The sequence below is a fragment of the Eschrichtius robustus genome, chromosome 14 (genome assembly GCF_028021215.1).
Source record: "Eschrichtius robustus isolate mEscRob2 chromosome 14, mEscRob2.pri, whole genome shotgun sequence".
NCBI lineage: Eukaryota > Metazoa > Chordata > Mammalia > Artiodactyla > Eschrichtiidae > Eschrichtius > Eschrichtius robustus.
Window position 1 is genome coordinate 30,900,763 of NC_090837.1, and position 9,438 is coordinate 30,910,200.

Consider the following 9,438-nt stretch of genomic DNA (forward strand, 5'->3'; position numbering starts at 1 on the left):
AAACAGGGAATTTAAAAGATGCTCTTTTTCACCCACCAATTTTCTAAAGATGAACAAGTTTGATACCCAACCATGGGAGGGTGTGAAGAAAGAGACACGTTCACACGCTACTGGTAAAAGTGTAAACTGTTACATTTAGAAGGACAATTTAGCAACACCTACCAAAAATTAATATTCTGACCTAGCAATTCACTGTTAAAACCTTAGCCCCCAAACACACAAAAGTAAGCAAAGCACTGTTTATGATAGCCAAGAAACCTTTATTACGTTGCATCTCTACAAGCACCTCAAATTCCTTAGGAAAAAAGCAAAGAACAGAGAAAGAGAAAATACTAACCCAACTATATGCTGTCTACAAAAAATTCACTTGAACTATAGTGACAGAGGCAGCCTAAAAATAAACGGAGTACTAAATAAACAGATGGAGTGATGTAAAATTACAGCTTAAGGAACTCCAAAAGTTCACCCCTCCATAAAAGCACTTAAACTCGGTCAGAATCAACTTTTTCACAACACTGGAAACTAAGCAAAATCTTGCAGCAATCCAGGGAGTACTTATTCAAGAAAAACAGCTGAATCTTGCTTAAGAACATAGAACTTTGTGGTGTTTAACTTTCTCTAGTCCTATCCTGGGCTTCCCAGATCAGTGGCACCCTTGAAAATAACAGCCCACGTTCCCAGCACTGGTTCAGCAGAACAAACCTCATTTGCAAACAAACTGAAATTATTATTCCAGGCTCCCTGGAAGACCTACCTGCTGAAAAGGCTTGCTTTATCTCACCTAAATGCTGCTAACTCAGAACCCCCCAGGGGTAAGGCCACTAGGGGGCTGGCAGAGGTTTTAGCTGCTACCACCTGAAGTAACAGGTAACAGCTGGGGCAAACGCTGCGACCAAAACCTTGAGAGGTGTTTTGGGGAACAAGGACCTTGAAGAGCTGCAACAAATTCCTGGAAATCTAGGAGAAATGTGTGCGCGCAGGGCTATGCACATGCTCAGGAGTTTTGCCAGACGAAGAATTCTGGTTAGCAGTTTTTTTTCTTTCAGTACTTTGACTATGTCATCCCACTGCCTTCTGGCTTCTACCGTTTCTCATGAGAGGTCAGCTGATAATGATATTGAGAATCCCCTGTATGTGATGAGCCACTTCTCTCTTGCTACTTTGAAGATTCTCTCCTTGTCTTTGTCCTTAAACTAGCTGATTAAGATGTGTCTCAGGTGGATCTCATTGAGTTTATCCTACCCGAGAAAGCCCTCCACTCTCACCTCTGGATGACCTTGACCTCTGCACAAACAGGAAATGAAAGCTAAGACAGAGTTGTAAAGTGGTTGAGTACTGAAGGTACACCCCCAAGAGATGCACAGCACCCCTCTGAAAATACTGGGAGATGTTTTTGGTACTAAATGTTTAAGGAAATCTCTGTCCAATCATTAGTTGAAGCCTCTGTTCTGTTAGCTTACTGGTCAGCTAATGACTGGACATTAGCAGCCAAAAGAATAAAACAGGAATAAATGTAACCAAGGAGGTGAAAGACGCATACACTGCTAACTACAAAACATTGCTGACAGAAATTAAAGTAGACCTAAATAAACCCCTTTTTAATGGATTGAAAGGTTCAGTATCATTAAGACAACAATGTATTGCTGTAATTCAAAGTGATCTATAAATTCAAGGCAAAATTTCAACAGCCTTTTTTGCAGAAATGGAAATCTGATCCTCAGTTTAATATGGAATTGCAACAGGCCCTGAATAGCCACAAAAAAATAAAGAAGAACAAAATTGGAAGACTCACACTTCCTGATTTCAAAAGGTACTACAAAACTAGCATAACCAAAGCAATGTGGTACTGGCATTAGGATAAACATATAGACCTATACAGTCGATCTGAAGAGTCTAGAAATAAACCCAAACATCTACGGTCAATTGATTTTCAACAAGGGTGTCAAGACTATTCAATGGGGAAAGAATGGTCACTTCAACAGATGGGAACGGGATAATTAATTTCCACACAAAAAAAATGGACCCAATCTCAGACCATATACAAAAATTCACTCAAAATGAATCAACATCTAAATATAAGAACTAAAACCATAAAACTCTTAGAAGAAAGCACAGTGTAAATCTTCAAGCCCTTGGATTTGGCAATGGATTCTTAGATATGATACCAAAATCATGAGTAACAAAAGAAAAAATAAATTGTACTTCATCAAAATTGAAAACCTTTGCCTTGGGCATTATCAAGAAAGTAAAAAGACTACCCAGAGAATGGAAGAAAATATTTGCATATCATATATACTGATAAGGGTCCAGCATCCAGAATATGTAAAGGAACATTTACAACTCAACAACAAGAAGAAGAACAACCCAATGTTAAAATAGGCAAAGGACTTGAATAACTATTTCTCCAAAGAAGATATACAAATGGCCAATAAGCACATGAAAAGATATTCAACATCATCAGCCACCAGGGAAACTCAGATCAAACCCACAATGAGATACCAATTCACACCTACCAGTATAGCTAAAATTTTTTAAAAAAGAAAATAACAAGCGTTGGTGAGGATATGGAGAAATCAGAGTCCTTACACTGGACAGTGAAATGGCGCAGCTGCTTTGGGAAACAGTTTGGCAGTTCCTCATACTGTTCAACATAAAAGTCACCACACGATCCGCCAATTCTACTCCTAGGTATATACCCAGGAACAATGAAAACATACTTCTACACGAAAACTTGCACATTCACACTAGGACTATTCATAATAGCCACAAAGTAATGACAACTTAAATGTTCATCAATGGATGAATAGATAAACAAAATGTGGTATGACCAGACAGTGGAATATTACTCAGCAATAAAAAGGAATGGAGTACTGACACCTGCTACAATATAGACGGACCTTGAAAACATGATGCCGAGTAAAGAGTCAGTCACAAATGATTACATATATGATTCCATGTACATGAAATGTCCAGAATAGGCAAAACCACAGAAACAGAAAGTAGATTAGTGGTTGCTAGTGAGTGGAAGCAGGGGGAATGGTGAATGGCTGACAATGAAGAAGAGGGGTAATGAAAGGTTCTAAAACTGATCGTAGAGGTGGTTGCACAACTCTGAATATACGAAAAACGACTTAATTGTTGTGCACTTTAAAAGGATCAATTTTATGTTATATGAATATCTCAATAAAGCTGTCATAAGAAAAGCAGGCTCAAGTCTTTGCCGAGTTAAAACTCCCTTCTTAACCCTTTATTACCCTCTGCTAACACTTCTTTCTATTCTTCCCTTCACAGCTAAGATTTGTTTATTCTTGAAATAACCTACATTTGCTTTCTCCACTCTCTGACCTCCCATTAACTCAACTCAAACTTAGCTCCCTCTCCAAATGGTAGCATTAAGCAGGATGCTAAGAAACTGCTCTCACTTAGTTATCAAATTCAACAGACTCCTAAAAATCCATGTTTCACTCGAGTTCTCAAAGCATTTGAAATATAGCTTCCTTTATTCTTATTTTTTCTGGAGAGGCAGTTGTGAAGTATAGCTTCCTTTTGAAATGATCCCATTTGGGCTTCTACAACATCGCATCATGATTTCTCAGCGTTTCTCGACACATAGGAATTTCCCTTTCCAGTTCTTCTTCTCTCTGGCTTCAAATGCTATTGCTCTGCATGGCCTATTTCCAGGACCATTCTCCATCAGTAAACTCTTCCTATGCCGTGTTACCTAAATCAAAGGCTTCAGGAACCACCTATAAGATAGCCTGATGACTCTCCTATCAAGACCTTTCTCTCGTGCTCCAAACCCACACACAAGCACTTCCACCTGGATGTTTTACAGATAACTCCTACTCAGTGTATCCAAAAGCTAAAATACTGTTCCTCCCCAGATTTGCTCCTCTTCCTGAATTCCCTGTCTCAGCATACTTTACCATTTGTTGTCTAGTCAATCACCTAAGTTAAAATCCAAGTCATCTTATCCTATTATTTCTCTCTCACTCCCTAAATCCAAGTGTCACTGAACCCTATTAATTCTGCCTCCTAAATATTTGTGCTATTAACTTATTCCTCTGCATCTCCACTGATCCTACCTTAGTTTAGGCCCTGTCACCTCAATTATTACAAAAACTCCTCACCAGTCTTCCTGCATCCTCCTTGTCCTCCCTCCATCCCTTCTGAAATCTATACTCTACAATACCAGAATGATCTTTCTAAAATGAAAACCTTATCATGACGCTTTCCTGGCTAAAATCCATAAGCTCTATTATTATCTATAGGAAAAGCCCTCAAGAATCCTCAGAATGGCACGAAGTAACCGAGGACTGATCTGTGCACCCTCATCATCTGCTACTTACCCTGTAAGCGCAATGCTACAGCTGCAGAGAACAACTTCCGTTCTTATAATGCTCTCTCTCCTCCTGTCCAACTTTCCCTTGGCCTTCCTCTCCTTTCCCAAGATTTCTGCCTCAGTCATGCCTAAACCTTCTTCGGCTTCAAGGACATAAAGTATAAAGCACCTAATACAATGCTTGACACACAGCAAGGAGATACAATGGGTTGAGAGGCTTAGACCTCTTCTTCATCCTGTCTCAGTGACTCTTGTCTGCTTCGAGGTTACGCTGACTTTACGTCACCTGTCTACAAGACTACTCCTAATTTGGTCTCTGCCTACGTCCCCAGGTTCACGTCTTGCCACCACCCTCGGCCCTCGTCAGCCATACCTGCAGATCCTACAACTCACTCTGTTCAGACTCCCGCGCTTCTCTCACACGGCTCCTCCTGCCTAAACGCCCATCCTTTCTAAGCCTGTATACTCACTGTTCTCGTCCTCTCCCATACACTTTTCCTGACCACTGCCGCTTCCTCAGTCTCTCCTCCTCTTCCCTCAAGACATGGACCACTGCCTCCTTTGTACACCCACTGCACTCCCCGTCCTTCCTCCGCTCAAAGCAACCTTAAAAACATATTGTACTTGTGGAAGTTCAAGTAAGTGAGAAACTCTTACCACCCTGAAGGCAGGGGCACTGCCTCATCCATCTGTAAGTCTCCACAGTACCTGCTGCACAGAAATTACACTAAATGACCTGCATTTTTCCTTATTCCCTCCACATATACTAACCTAAGTTCCTATCAGAGATTTTTGTTCAAGAAAGAAAGAACATACTTTTGGGTTACATTCTGGGCCCAATCTCTCCTTGCCAAGCAAACACTTGTACAAATTAAAGTTAATATGCACTTTCTGATACCACTTCTATTTTTCTAAAGTAGGGGAGAAATGATCCCTGGAAGATCTAAAAGGAGAAATACTATTTTAAAGAGACAGTAAATTATGTGGCATAGCTTCAAGATACTGTTTAAAGAATTGCTTCCCAACGGTCACCGTTAAACTAGCCCACCTCGCTTACATCTATGGGTCACTTTGAAAAGCGGAAACCCTTCTACTAACTTCCTTCCTACCTCTACTACTTGCCAATACAGTTTACAGCAATCACTCATTCTCAGGAAGATACTCAGAAAGGAATTATCAAGTCACCAAGATAATTCGGAAGGCAGAAAGTGAAGTTACCTTTCTCATTCCCAGGCCCACTTATTCATTTAGAAGCGCTGCCTCCGTGGCCAGCAAACCACAGGTGGGCCTGTTCCTTATCATCGCTACTTGAATATTCTGTGAACTACCGCCCAGCATGATGGACTGCCACCCAAAGTGCTGCAGCGCGGGGACAAGCCCGCTCCACTCAACAGAACGTTTAGTGAAAGCTCTCCTAATGAGGCTCGTCGGTGTGTTAACTCAGCGTCCAAACGACGGTATTTGCACCTGCACGTTCAAAACCCCTCGAATTAACATTTTAATTATTTTCAAGCATTCGATCAGGCCTTAGAGGAAAGATGCTCTGCTTGCTCAAGACGGAGGCTCTGGAGTCATGAATCCCCAAACCTGAAGCAGCATAAGGACTTCAGGTAAGGCTGAGGTGTGGGATATCTAGCGAAACCTGTTTCACTCTCGCAACGATAAACAAACACACACACGCACCCAGCTGACCTCCATAAGAGCCTTTGGGCGCCAGCCCGCTTGACAAGGAGTTGTGAAAAGAATTCCCAACTCGGCTCTGCCGGTGCCCTCGCAGCACCCAGGAGCCCCGCCGCTTCCACGAGCCCTCCCTCCTCACCGGGCGCGCACCGGAGACCCGTCAGCATCCCGACCGCGATTATGTAAAAGACCGAGTCCCTCTCCCCCGTCCGAGGCCCGGGCCCCGGGGAGGGCCCGGTTCCCCACCCTCCCCGCCCAGACCCAAGAGCCCCGGCCAGCGAGCGGGAGAAACGGGCAGGGCGGGCCGGAACCGCGGACAAGCCGCCAGAACCAGCCGCCCCCGGCAGCCACGCCCCCGCCCCGCCGTCCCGCCGCCCCGCGAGAGCCCGGCCCCGCAGCCGCCTGACAGACGCCACGAGAAGGCGCGCGGACGGCTTCGGACAGCGGGGCCCCGCCGCGACCCCCGCCCGCCCCGCCGCCCGCCACCCGGCACCCGCCACTGACCTGCGCCGCCGCCGCGCGACCGCCCGCCGCCGCGGCCGCCTCCTGCGCTGCGCCCCCGGCCGGCCTCGGGCGCCCCATTCCCACCCCGCCCCAGCCTCCGCCTGTTTACAATGATTGGGACAGAACCGGGCGAGCCGGCCCAGCGCGCACGCGCACTCCCTCCTCCCGCTGCACCCGGCTTCCCGGGTCCTCCTCTCGGCTTTGACGGCCGGGGCTGTCCAGGGCCAGCGCCCTGTGCCCCCGCGCGGGGCACGCTGGGATGGGTAGTCCTCGGAAACCCAGCGCCCAGTTCTCAGGCGGCCCTCCGCCGGGAGCCGCACTACAACACCCAGGATGCACGGCGCCTGCCCGGCCGAGGGGCCAACTGGGGAGACCCGGGAGCGCGCGAGAGAACGCGCCGCGCCAGAGCTCCGCCGGCGCCTGCGCAGTTCCTGGTGGTCGGGGGCCGGGAGGACGTGCGCTTACCTCGCGCGAGCTCCGCGAGGACGGTTAGGGGCAGAGCAGGCCGAGGTCCGGAGAAGAGCAGACGTTGTTCTGCCCACGCTCCGGGCAGCCTGTTCCCCAGCTACTGAGGCGCAGACCTTCTGCACCGCGGGCTTCAGCCCTAGCCAGTTAAACCGGCCCGGAGGCCGGCCCAGCCTCCGCTGGGTGGGGCTCTCCCCGGCCCGGGCTGGGAGGGGAGTCTAGCTTGGGGTGGGGACTTTTGCTGGGGGTTTGGATGCAGGAAGCGCCGTGGGCCTCCGAGGAGAAACTTGTCTAGAACTCCGTATCGGGACTGGCTTCAGCATTACTAAAATGGGTGTCGACGAGGACCTCCCTCGGTCCTTGCGGCGCAGCGGGGCCCCCACCTTGTACCGAGGAGGTCCTGAATCAGAGCCGCCCTCTGCACGGTTAGCTTGCAGACAGAACTGGATCTAGAGGAAGATGGAAATGACCGCATTTCCTCCGGAAACCCTTCACAAAGGCTTCAAGATTTGTCCTGCTAATGCATTGGCTGGAAATCAGGGATCTTTTTACGTGTTCTTGTCTTATAAAGTTTGGCAGTTTTATTAGGGGGATGATAAGACTGGGGATAGATGGGCCTTCCCAATCACTTCCATTCCTGCGTGCGATACTCTCTTTACAACTTCATTACATGTTTAGACTGACCTCTACTCCATCCTGCCCTGTTCCTCCCAAAGCAGCCTGCCTCCAGTCTGACAATAGGTCTCTCCCTTGTACCCTGCATTTCCTACTCAGTCAAGTTCAGCCCGCTCCGCCTGACATTCAAGAAAAGCTCACAATTAGATACCAAGATGGTCTGTGTGTGGTGGCCATTGTTTTCTGACTTTTTGAAAAGCTTTCTTATTGCCCCTCTGGCAACAGAACCGTGTCCTCTGACCACTGGGATGGGCATGTTACCTTGCCAGGTACAATACTCTGCCTCTGGCAACAATGATTGGGCCAAGGGATAGGCACTGACCCATGTCGGGCACTATTGAGCCCTTGCTGGAAATTGCTACATGGACACAGAAAAGGGAGAGAAGATAGCGTTTTACTGTGGTAACTGCTGATAGCCGTGTTATTCACAACGTAAAGAGGGCTTTCTGCAGCAGCAATGAATGAGGCCAAAACGGGAGTGTGGGGTTGGGGAAAGGAGGGGGAGAGAATCCGGGAGGTGGCAGCATTAAGACTGGCTTCAGCCTCAGAGGCCATGGTTTGTATAGCTCTTTTAAAGTGCTTTGAGGATGTGAACCTAGCTGGGTGAGCCAATGCAATTTATTATTATTTAAGGGCTAATTTGTGTTGCCTAACACAAATTTGTTGGTTGCCTCCTGAGATTCATTCCTCCCATTTAAGCCATGCAGCATAATCGTTCCCTCTGGTGGCTGAGCCTTTCCGGGATGGTCCTGTAACCCAATCAGAACCAATGAGACCCACCGAGACTTGGGTTGGGGCTTCTAGTAAACTGCAGCATCCTTGCTCTTCTGGTATGGCGTAAATTTATGAGGTCTGGAAAGGTGGCACCTGTTTTGCTCCTACAAGAAGAAAGCCTGAAGGGATAGGGTTTCGGAGAAAGGCACCAAAAGAGGCTGAAGACGAAGTCAGTACTGTCAAGTGTGCACTAGGAAGAAGAACCTTGGCGTTTGTTGCATCATTAGAGCTGCAGTCAAACCTCACCTGTCTGACCTGTCCTGTAGACAATCCTATAGACTGTTTAGAATTGTGAGCCATAAATTTCCTGTATTGTTTAAACAAGTTTGTATTGGGGGGTTTTCTGTGACTCAAAAGTCTAAAAGTCATAACTAATTCAGTTGGATTTCTTTTACTAAATGTTGAAACGTCCTGACTAATACAGGTTCCTACTTAAAGAGAAACTGTGGAAAAGACTTTCAGCTATGGTTATATGACACAGTCAACAATTCCTCTGCACACAAAGCAAGTATAAATAAAATTGGACAAAACTGTCAAGCACAACCGATTGTTTCAGGGCATTGGAAATCAAACACAATTTGAGAAACATCTATTCTTGAAAACTACTAAAAATTCTAGTAGGAACTGTAGATGTCTGTGAACTTCTTGCCTGAGGCTGCTTCTTTCCTGCCCTGTTGCCCCAGAACTATAGTTTTTGTTGTTGTTGTTGTTGTTTTTAATTTTATTTATTTATTTATTTATGGCTGTGTTGGGTCTTCGTTTCTGTGCGAGGGCTTTCTCTAGTTGCAGCAAGTGGGGGCCACTCTTCATCGCGGTGCACGGGCCTCTTACTATCGCGGCCTCTCTTGTTGCGGAGCACAGGCTCCAGACGCGCAGGCTCAGCAATTGTGGCTCACGGGCCTAGTCGCTCCGCAGCATGTGGGATCTTCCCAGACCAGGGCTCGAACCCGTGTTCCCTGCATTGGCAGGCAGACTCTCAACCACTGCACCACCAGGGA

At 46.8% G+C, this 9,438-nt stretch overlaps 1 protein-coding gene across 2 annotated transcripts in view; it reads right to left on the reverse strand.

The window, feature by feature from the left end:
- RALBP1 (ralA binding protein 1) overlaps positions 1-7,014 on the reverse strand; it is a 44,874-nt gene extending 37,860 nt beyond the window's left edge. Inside the window, exon 1 of one of the 2 annotated variants that reach the window (XM_068563860.1) lies at positions 6,992-7,014. The gene's annotated coding sequence lies outside the window, so the exon portion shown is untranslated. Of the gene's footprint in view, positions 1-6,526; positions 6,585-6,991 lie in introns of those variants that run through there. The other variant, XM_068563859.1, reaches the window with a different exon arrangement.
- Between the last annotated feature and the right edge of the window lie 2,424 nt (positions 7,015-9,438).